Source organism: Ambystoma mexicanum, chromosome 4p, assembly GCF_040938575.1.
Source record: "Ambystoma mexicanum isolate Mex_15411 chromosome 4p, UKY_AmexF1_1, whole genome shotgun sequence".
NCBI lineage: Eukaryota > Metazoa > Chordata > Amphibia > Caudata > Ambystomatidae > Ambystoma > Ambystoma mexicanum.
In genome coordinates, this window is record NC_090927.1 from 1,271,232,625 (window position 1) to 1,271,242,800 (window position 10,176).

At 43.1% G+C, this 10,176-nt stretch overlaps 1 pseudogene; it reads left to right on the top strand.

Moving 5' to 3' along the window:
• Positions 1-205: 205 nt before the first annotated feature.
• LOC138452917 (serine/threonine-protein kinase PLK4-like) lies at positions 206-9,599 on the top strand (annotated as a pseudogene).
• The last annotated feature ends 577 nt before the right edge of the window (positions 9,600-10,176 follow it).

A 10,176-nucleotide genomic window follows, 5' to 3' on the forward strand; every position in this document is an offset into this window, starting at 1 on the left:
TTAGCCTTACGGATCTGGTTGCCCCATCGCCCCTGCCAGTGAGCTGAGTAGGAGATGGTGGTCCCTAGCAGCGTGGGGCTGCAGGGTCTGCCCCTAAGGTGTAGGGTGATGTGCCATTGGGACTGGCAAGTCGGAGACACCCCAAGGGCATTATGGAAGCCGCTCTGCAGTTAACCATTGGGGGACGCAGCCCCCAGTGGAGAGAATGGCTACAGCCATTGATGAAAAGCATGAGGATTTCAGTGTGTTAGATCTCCTTGGCAAAGGCCCATTCGTTCGCGTGTACAGAGCCAAGTCCATTCACACTGGCTTGGAAGTTGCCATCAAAATGATTGATAAAAGTGGCATGAAGAAAGTTGTGATGGTGCAATACGTCTGAAATGAAGTGGAAATACATTGTCAGTTAAAACACCCATCCATACTGGAGCTTTACAACTATTTTGAAGACAGCAACTACATGTATCTGATTTTAGAAATGTGTCACAATGGAGAAATGAGCAGGTATTTGAAAAGCCGGAAGAATTCATTCTCAGAAGAGGAGGCTCAACACTTCATGCATCAAAGTGTCACTGGAATGCAGTACTTGCATTCACACGGCAGATTACATCAGGATCTTACCCTTTCCAATCTTTTACTGTCCAGCAACATGAATATCAAGATTGCTGATTTTGGACTTGCTGCTCAGTTAAAAATGCCCACTGAAAAACATTTTGCCATGTGTGGAACTCCGAATTACATTTCCCACAGATCGCCACTCGGGGTGTACGTGGGTTGGAGTCAGACGTGTGGTCGTTGGGGTGCATGTTATACAGATTTCTTGTGAGCCGACCTCATTTTTGACACAGACACTGTCAAGAACACATTAAATAAAGTGGTACTTGCAGACTATCGAAGCAATACACAACTCAAACACTTAAACGAGCCAAACATTAGGGCCCTGATTCATGGATTATTTGCGCCTAAAAAAACTGGATTTGTGCCCCATTCTGCCAGCAAATCCCCATTTGTTAAACAGGGATTTGCGGGCAGAATGGCGCACAAATATTGGTTTTTTTTGTCGCAAATAATCCATGAATCAGGGCCTATGAGTTTTCAAGCTTTCAGTCTATGGAATCTCTTTTTTTTGTTTTAATTCTTTATTTACATTTTGCTACAGAAGAAATGCATATTGACAAACAAATCAATTAAAATACATCAAACAACCAACAACGCATCCACAGAATATTGAAACTAACTAACTAGAATAAAGGAGAAAAAAAAGGGATCTGAACACAACCCCTCTAGTAAAAGTTCAAGAACACCTCCCAGATCTTAGCATGTAAGCGTATTTTCCCCTGCTTTCTATAACTCACTTTTCAACAGCCGCCAAAGAGACCATCTCATCAATCCAAACACCTGAATCAGGCGGGACCCAGGACTTCCATCCCCTCAAGATCAGTTTCTTGGCAATCGACGCACCCCTAAACAAGAATTTCTTTTCAGATATGGAAAAATCATCAAGTAAGGCACCACTGCCTAAAACCATCGTCCTGAAATCCAAATCAATACAACGATTCAAGATTGAAGACCTACAAACACACAGTACATACCTCCTGCCAGAAACCTCTCACCCGGGTACAGTCCCACAGTAAATGTTCAAGAGTGCCAACCTCCACAGCACAACACCAACATAAATCCGAATCAGACATTCCTCTGCTCTTGAGTCTCTCTGGGCACCAGTAAACCCGGTTGAGAATTTTAATTTGCCTAGAGCGCTCACTCAAATTAATCGAACAAATCTTCACATTCGCACAGATCTCAAGCCACAAATCTGCAGTGAGCTCAGATCCCAATCTTCTACTCCATTCATCTAGTAGGCCAGTGTCGTCTTGGAAATTAGCAACAATTCGGTGATAGACCTTGCTTGCAATAGACTGACAGCCCACTGCAAAAAACTCCAATCCCAATGACTAATTCCCATCAACCTCACCAATGTATCTCTTCAAATTCCTATATTCTGCAACTGAAGGGTTTTCAATCTTGAAAGTTGAACACAACACATCAAAATCAATCCATTTCCCATCTCTGTAGACATCACCAATCCAATGAACTCCCCCAACAAGCCATTCCAGCCATAGTATAGGTCTGCCACCCTCCGTGATCGCTTTATTAAGCCAAACTGAGGCCAAAGGTGATTTCAAAGCAATTGAGCCACATATATTATGAAGGTCTTTCCACAAATCCCTCAGAAAATCAGTCAAACGAGATCTCCCACCACGTCCGCTAGCTGTCATAAGCAAAGCACGCGGGGCAAGAGGACCCAAACTGCTCGCTTCCGCCACCGCCCAAGTACTTGGAGAATCAGCCAGAAATGGAGGCAAAAATTGGCAAGAGAAGGCAAGATGATACGCTCTAAAATTGGGGACTCAAGCCCCCCCTCTCCACAGGTAACTGTAATGTCCACAATTTTAATTTAGGTGGTTTCCCGTCCTAGAGGAAAGATTGAAGAGTCGCATCAATCAATTTCTAGTAGCATGCATTGATCTTCAAAGGGAGCATACTTAAAATATAATTGAATTTGGGGGCCGCAAACATCTACAAGGCGTTCACCTTGCCCCATAACGATAGACGCAAAGCTGACCACCTCTGCGTAGATGACTTCAGCTTATGACAAACCTCACTCAAGTTCACCTCCGGCATATCACTCACCACTGGAGTCAACCAAACTCCCAAGCATTTCATTTTGTGAGGACACCACTGAAAACCATAGCCAGTCACTGTAGCCTTATCACATCTCCCTGTGATCGGTAAAACCTCAGACTTCGACCAGTTTATATTATAGCCAGCCACCGCATGGAAACGATTCAGGATGTTCATCAATGCTGGCAAAGAAATCTCCAGATCCCGAAGGACTAATAAAAGGTCATCTGCATAAAACCACAATTTCTGCTCAGCCCCATGATAGGACACACCTTTCAAGCACAACTCACCCCGTAAGCCTATAGCAAGCGGTTCAATGGCTAGAACAAAAAGTAAGGGTGAAAGCAGACATCCCCGTCTGGTGCCTCTCCAAAGACTGAAAACGTCAGATATCAAACCATTAATTCTAACATTTGCTGTGGGACGAGCATACAGAAGTGAAACCCAGGAAATGTACTCATTTCCCAAATTCATTGCTCTTAGCACCGTAAACATATAATGCCAATCAAGACGATCAAATGCTTTCTCAGCATCGAGAGAAAACATAGCCACATCCTCATCCAAATTCTGGGCCTGTTATATAGTTAGCAGAAGATTTAGAATATTGCTAGATGTTCTACGATTTTTGATAAAACCAGACTGATAGGTGTGAATAAGTCATTGAATTACATCCTCAATGCGTAGAGCAAGAATTTTAGCCAGGATCTTGTTGTCTGTGTTTACCGAGCTTATCGGCCAATAACTGGAAGGTAAGAGACTGTCCTTCCCTTTTTTCAGAAATACAGAAATAGTAGCATGATTGGTTGTTTCCGGAAGCAAACCAACCTCCTTAGACTCAATATACATATCCCTCAAAAGCCCCAGCGCTGCTCCAGGAAGAATGTTATAATATTCGGCCGGTAAGCCATCAGGTCTCGGCGTTTTCCGAGAATTCAGAGAGGAAATAGCAATCCCAATCTCATCCAAAGTCACTGGCCGACTCAACCCAACCATCTCCTCATCAGAAATTTTTGGAACATTCAAACCATCAAAGAAGCTATCACGACTTAAGACACCAGATTCATTCCCTTACAGGTTCATGTAGAAATCCCTGAAAACAGTATTAATTGGACGCGGATCAAAAGTGACCACTTCATTCATAGCCTTAGCAGACGTAATAGCCCTGTCCGAAGCCTGTTGTCGTAATCTGTAGGCGAGCAACCTATCACATTTTTCTCCCTTCTCAAAGTAGGCACATTTGATCCTAAACAAATCCCTTTCAGCTCTAGCACCCAAAACATCATTCAAATCTTTTTTCAGCTTTTTCAACTCTCTACTCTTGTCAGCATCATCCAGATCACATACCAAAATATTCATTACCTCAGCAATGTGTGATTCAGTCTCCAACCGCTCCTTCGCCAATTTTGTCCTCCTGCCACAAGATAAACCCAAAGCAATACCCCTCATTGTGCATTTGAATGCCTCCCAAGTAACACTACAACTAAGTTCATCAGAACAATTCTCTTTCACAAAGCATTCAGCCTCCATCCTGATTTTATCTAAAATAGCCTCATCTTGAAAAATTGAGGTGTCCATCCTCCATTGAAAGGTTCTACAGCATTGAAAAACCAAAAACAATTCAGTAATATGGGTGCATGGTCTGTGATCACAATGCAACCAATCCGACTGCTCAAAAGGTTGGCAGTCGCCCCACCAGCCGTGAAAAACATATCAAGTCCCGAGTAAGAATTGTGAGACCCAGAATAAAACGTATACTCCTTAGAGTCTGTATGTTGCATTCTCCAACAATCCGTCAGATCAAAATCCTCAACCAAAGTCCGAAATGAGCAAAAATGTAGATCCTTTCTCTGTATGGTTTTAAAACCAGTACAGTCCATCAGAGGATCAACAACCAGATTAAAGTCACCACCAAAAATAACATTGGGGGAGTTCAAATCCAATAACAGCTGCGATACACTTCCAAAGAAAGAGCCATCATCCACAGAGGGAACATAAACATTACACAATAAATATCGAACACCTTGAATTTCCACCAAAAGAGCCACAACCCTACCTTCCCGATCACAACTGAACTTCAGGACCCTAACAGGAGAGTCCTTACATATCAGAATTACAACGCCCCTACTCTTAGAGGAATAGCAAGAAGCAACAACATCACCCAACCATTTCCTATGTAACACCCCAATATCCTCCAACACAAGGTGAGTTTCCTGTAAAAAATCTTGTAAAAAATAAACATCACATTGCATATCCATTAAGCTGTTCAAAATATTCTGCCGTTTGACAGGATTATTCAACCCATTGACATTCCAGGAAGTGATCAAAAGCTGAGATCCCCCAGCGGCAGACATCTTATAAAATCCAAGAGGTCTAAAAGAAAAACTCTAAAACCATTAAAAAAAAACAAAAAAAGTACCTTCCCCACACCCCCTGAAACAGAAATAGGATGCCAATATTAAAGAAGCAAAGAAAGACCAACCCAACACCCCCGGCACCCCTCCCAAATCAAAGGAAAGGTCCATATATTGAATCCTATGATAAGTCTCTAAGCCAAACACAGGAAAGACAGCAAATAGGAAAAGAACAAAAGCACAGCCCCAGTACCACCGCAGTTAAAGAAAAAAAAAAACTCACCCCTGTCTCGTCTCACCCAGCCAAAAACGTACACAATAGAAGCATAAACATACATCCTTATAAAGTAAAAGAGTAACAAACCAGCTTAAAAAACCGTGGTCCCCACAAGCAGCCCATCCCACCCAGAAGAGCCAAAAAGATCAATAGACCTCCTGCCTCACAAACACCCAAGTTCCCAACACCGCTACATCAGAAGTGGACACTAAAAGTGAGCACACATTGAAATGCAGCATCTCAAATAACCCAAGTAACAACAGCATTAGCAGGATGAATAAGCAACAACTGTCAATAAGCCATGACACCATACTAGTAACATGTAATCAGATGTAAAAAACAGTTTTCAGATAGCGTAGCACTAGCATGAGACCAGATTGTACAGCTGGAACAAGCGAAGAGATGTCTAAAAATTCCAGCCGTTTATAAAACCAGCAGTACAGCCTTCAAGTAAATAAAGTTCCCGTTAAACTTGTCTCTGTATAATGAGAATGTGCATTGTGCATTAACGCCAAGTTGTGTGTTGTGAATGCCGTCTGCAGAAGAAAGTCGGCCCAATCAAAAAGGCAGCAGCCTATGGAATCTCGTGACCTAATTAACCAGCTACTGTGGAAAAATCCAGTAGACCGCCTCAGCCCTTCAACTGTGGTGGACCATCCGTTCATTACCAAATATTCCTCCATAAGAATCACAGATTCTGTTACTGTGGAAGATTCTATGGACAGCGGACATGCTACAATATCTTCAGCCTTTACTGTGTCAGCATAAGCAGCCTTACCCAGGAGAGAAAACCTTCGGCAGGTCCACCTCTCCCAAACAAAATAACTGTGTTCAACAATCGAAAACCTACTAGTTCTTCTGTGGATGAAGGCAGCAGTATTTATAGACTGAGAGCCACGAGCCAGAGGGATGTAAGTGACAACTCTGGCAGGGGGAGGAAGGCCACACTCTCGTTACCTCAGAAGAGCACACTCCTCGGACAGGAGTAGTAACTCACAAAGCCACCCCCAGGTATTGCCTGGCCCTGTGGAGAGATGTCATTTTGTAGAAACACTTTCTAGGCCCAATCAACCTACAACAACTGGACACAAAGTGAATACATCTCCTGCTCAAGCTATGTTTCCTCCTACCCCACCTGCGAGGCTAAGAAAGACAGGGTCATCTTTGACTCCACACTATCCTTCTCTGCTCACATCTCTGATGTTTCTAAAAAGTCAAACTTCCTATTGCACCTCCTCAGAGGTACTCTTCCTTTCCTCTACTTCCTCCCAGAAGCTCATGGCCTCCCAAGCTCTGGTTCTCTCTAGGTTGGACTATTGTTACAGCCTCTTTCTAAATCTACCTTCCTCTATTCTCCGCCCTCTGCAACTAATACAGAACAGGACTGCAAGACTTGTCCTTGGCCTCAAGCCCTCAGATCGTATCGCTCCAGCTCTGAAATCTCTCCATTGGCTCCCAGTGGATGTAAGGATTAAATTCAAAACCCTCTGCATTGTCCACAAGGCTTTCTGGGGCCTGGTCCAAAATACCTTCAGTTATCCCTCTGAAAATACCTCGCCTCTCAAGCTCTTTGCTGCTCTACCTCTAACTCCTCCTGGTCAGTCGTTTTTCAAAGAAACAAGCTGGGGGTAGATCTCTGTCTTTGACGGGGGCCTTGCTCTGGAACAGCCTCCCTGCTACTCTAAAACTTGAGGAGAACCATCTCCACCCTCCTGCATTGCCTGCGGGTCCCCCCTTGCACTTGGGTCTGTATCTGTTCCCTTACAGTCCCCCCTTTTTCTTCCTGCACTTATTAGACCTACCCTGTCTGCTGCCTTAAACCCAGCACTTGCCAATTTCTGGATGCACTACCACTGTTTGTTGCCTTTATTATTTATTTATTTATTATTATTTATCTGTTTCTCCTTTACTTCGCACTTTCCACTTCTCCCCCCTTGCATGCACTTTTCCCCTCCCCCTCTTCCATGCACTTACGCATTCTCAATATCACTGGGCCTAGTAAGATTGTTGTTTTGTTCTCCCCTGTTCCTCTCCCTTGCCTTGTCGCGCTCTGAAACACTTGTGTACGAGCGCAATAGAAATAAAATATCAATATCAATTGGAGATATTCCTCAAGCATTTAAAGACCAGGGTGCCACTGGCCCTGCCCCACTGGAAATGCATACTTCTCCACCTGTCAAAGAAAATACACACTCAGATTTCCACTACTCTGTAAAAAGTGGTGCCCCGAAGTCAAAGCCTGAAACAATAATGGTTCGGAAAAATACAAGCCAATGCCCCATTGAAAAGGATTCCACGCCATGAGGGTATCAATGTAAATGGAGCTGTTAACTGCCTTTCATGTGTGCAATGAGAGTTGCAGGTCCACACGTGGGGAGATGTGAAAGTGAGCAAGAACACAGATTGATCCTCAAGTAGTGTACAGTGGCAAGCCGAGAAGTATGCCCTTGCTCAGCAGCTCTAACCCAAGAAAACTCAGCCAGGGTCTTCATTTGATGTTGTTCCTGTTTCGGAGAAAACCAAATGTAGCGGTCATGACCCACCACAAGGGTACGAGCACATTCCCTGCAAAGTGCTGCCTCTCCACTGAATGCTCGCCGACTAAAACCAATACGACAAAAAACAAAAAATACAGTCCTGAGCCTTCTTGATACTGGAGATGTTTCTATAGAGTTTCTGAAAGAACACAGCTCTCATGTGCGTGTTAAAGAGGTTCTCGGGATAGTTTGTGATGGAAGTCTTATCACAGTGTATCATCCAAATGAAGGAAAAGGCTTCCCTCCAGAAGAAGAAAAAAGGCAATCTCCCCCCAAAGGGTTCACGTGTTTACAGTTTCAACAATTTGCCAGAGAAATACTGTAAGACGTATCAATATGCTTCTAAATTCATACAGCTAGTAAGATCTAAAACACAGAAAGTCACATACTACGCAAAATATGCTAAGTGCATGTTGATGGAGAATTCTCCATTTGCAGATGTTGATGTTTGTTTTTATGATGGAGCAAAAATACACAAGACTGCGAACTTGATTAGAGTAGTTGAAAATTGTGGGAACTCCTATGTTGTAAATGAAGGAAAGGGCAAATCCCTGAATATGAATTTACAAGCTTATTTGGGCCAGACAAATGAGGGCGACAGCATTTGCCTCTCACTGGGATCTGCTATAGCAACAGAAGAAAATAAGGGTGGTAAAGAAGTCTCCTTTTTTACCATAATTTCTGGAAGGAGACCCACCAACATAGATTCCCCAAAGGCTCTGGCAGTGCCACCTACAGAAGCCGCTTCAGCGCAGAGAGATCAGTTCTCCTGTATGTCTTCAGGCAATTCCACATCTCCTGACCAATTACCCAGCTAGTACATATCGTGAAACAATCACACTATGCATAGGTCCAAAATCCTGTTTTAATGCTGGTTGCAAAAGGCAAGTTCCATTTGAAACAACCGACATGTGTTTCGATCTCTGCTCTTCTTCGAGGGCTTATGTCTTGCAAGGCAACTCTGCAATTGTGAGGATATAGAGATAGGAGATGGGTGAATGTACCCTTATTGGCAACTAACTTGATTAGATCCCTAATATAAGAAGATATAAGCCCTCAAAGAAGAGCAGAGCTCGAAACACTTGTATGCTATTTCAAATGGAACTTACCTTTTGCAACCAACATTAAAACAGGATTTTGGACTTATGGGCAGTGTGATTGTATCACTATATATACTGGTTCTTGAACGTTGGAGACCTGAGCAGAGGCTGCGCGATCTGATACACTCACACTCTGCTTTGTCTGCATGTATTAGTAGCTTTTCCAGTTGTCAGATAACCCTTTGGTCTAGCGCTTGGGTTACCAGTTCTCTTCTGCTTCTTGAATCTCTTCAATTACCCAGCTATCTTCCTTCGATAATTTCGTATGAAGGATCTGTCTGTTCAACTTCAGCATCTAAAATGATCACTTCTACTACTCCCAAAGCTGTATGCACTCCAGACCAGACTCCAGGCCAGACCAGACCATACCAGACTCCAGACCACGCCGACTCCAGACTCCACAGTTCTAAAGTCTGTTTTTGTGGAAAATGTGGGCTGTGCTTTGCAGTTGAGCAGTGGAGCAGTATGGGTTCAGTTCAACAACGGGACACAGTTAATGGTTCAAGCAGGAGTCTCCTCCATTATTTAAATCTCGCCAAATGGGCAAACAACAAGGTATGGTGAAAATGACAAACTACCAGAATACATCAAAAGCAAGCTGCATTGGCTGTCCTCCATTCTGATGTTGTTTGGCAGTCCAGCAGCTCACCATTGACCAACTGAAAGCAGACAGTGTCTGGGCTAAGCAGTGTTTCCTGCTCTCCACTTGGAACCAGAATTTTATTTTACAGTTGAGGCAAACTTGTATGGCTTTATTGGGACCAAAAGGAATATGTCAGTTTTTAAAGCTATTGTCAGATGCATTGTTAAGTGACCTCAAACAGTGGAGCGCCATTCTTCAGATGAGCAGTCTTACTTGTCTGTTTTAAATGTGTGCTTTTTGGTGAATTTTGCCCTCAAAACATATTCACGCTGCAGGTTTTTCTACTACTATGAAAGAGACTTGTACAGTTCACCCCACTCCGAACGTAAAAACAAAAATAGAGAGCACCGTTTCAACCTGTGTATTTGTAAATAACTGTATGATGTTATCAAGTAATGTATGCACGTGTATCGTTTTGTTTAATATTGTTAAAATATGTTTTTATTGAAAACGTTTCTTATGAAGTATTCCTGCAAAAGCATTATGAACAATACATGCTTTGAAAAGACTACAAACACCTTTATAATATGGGATTGAGGCTTGTGCATGCTTCGATCAGCAATTAGACTCATGTTTTGGATGATGAGGG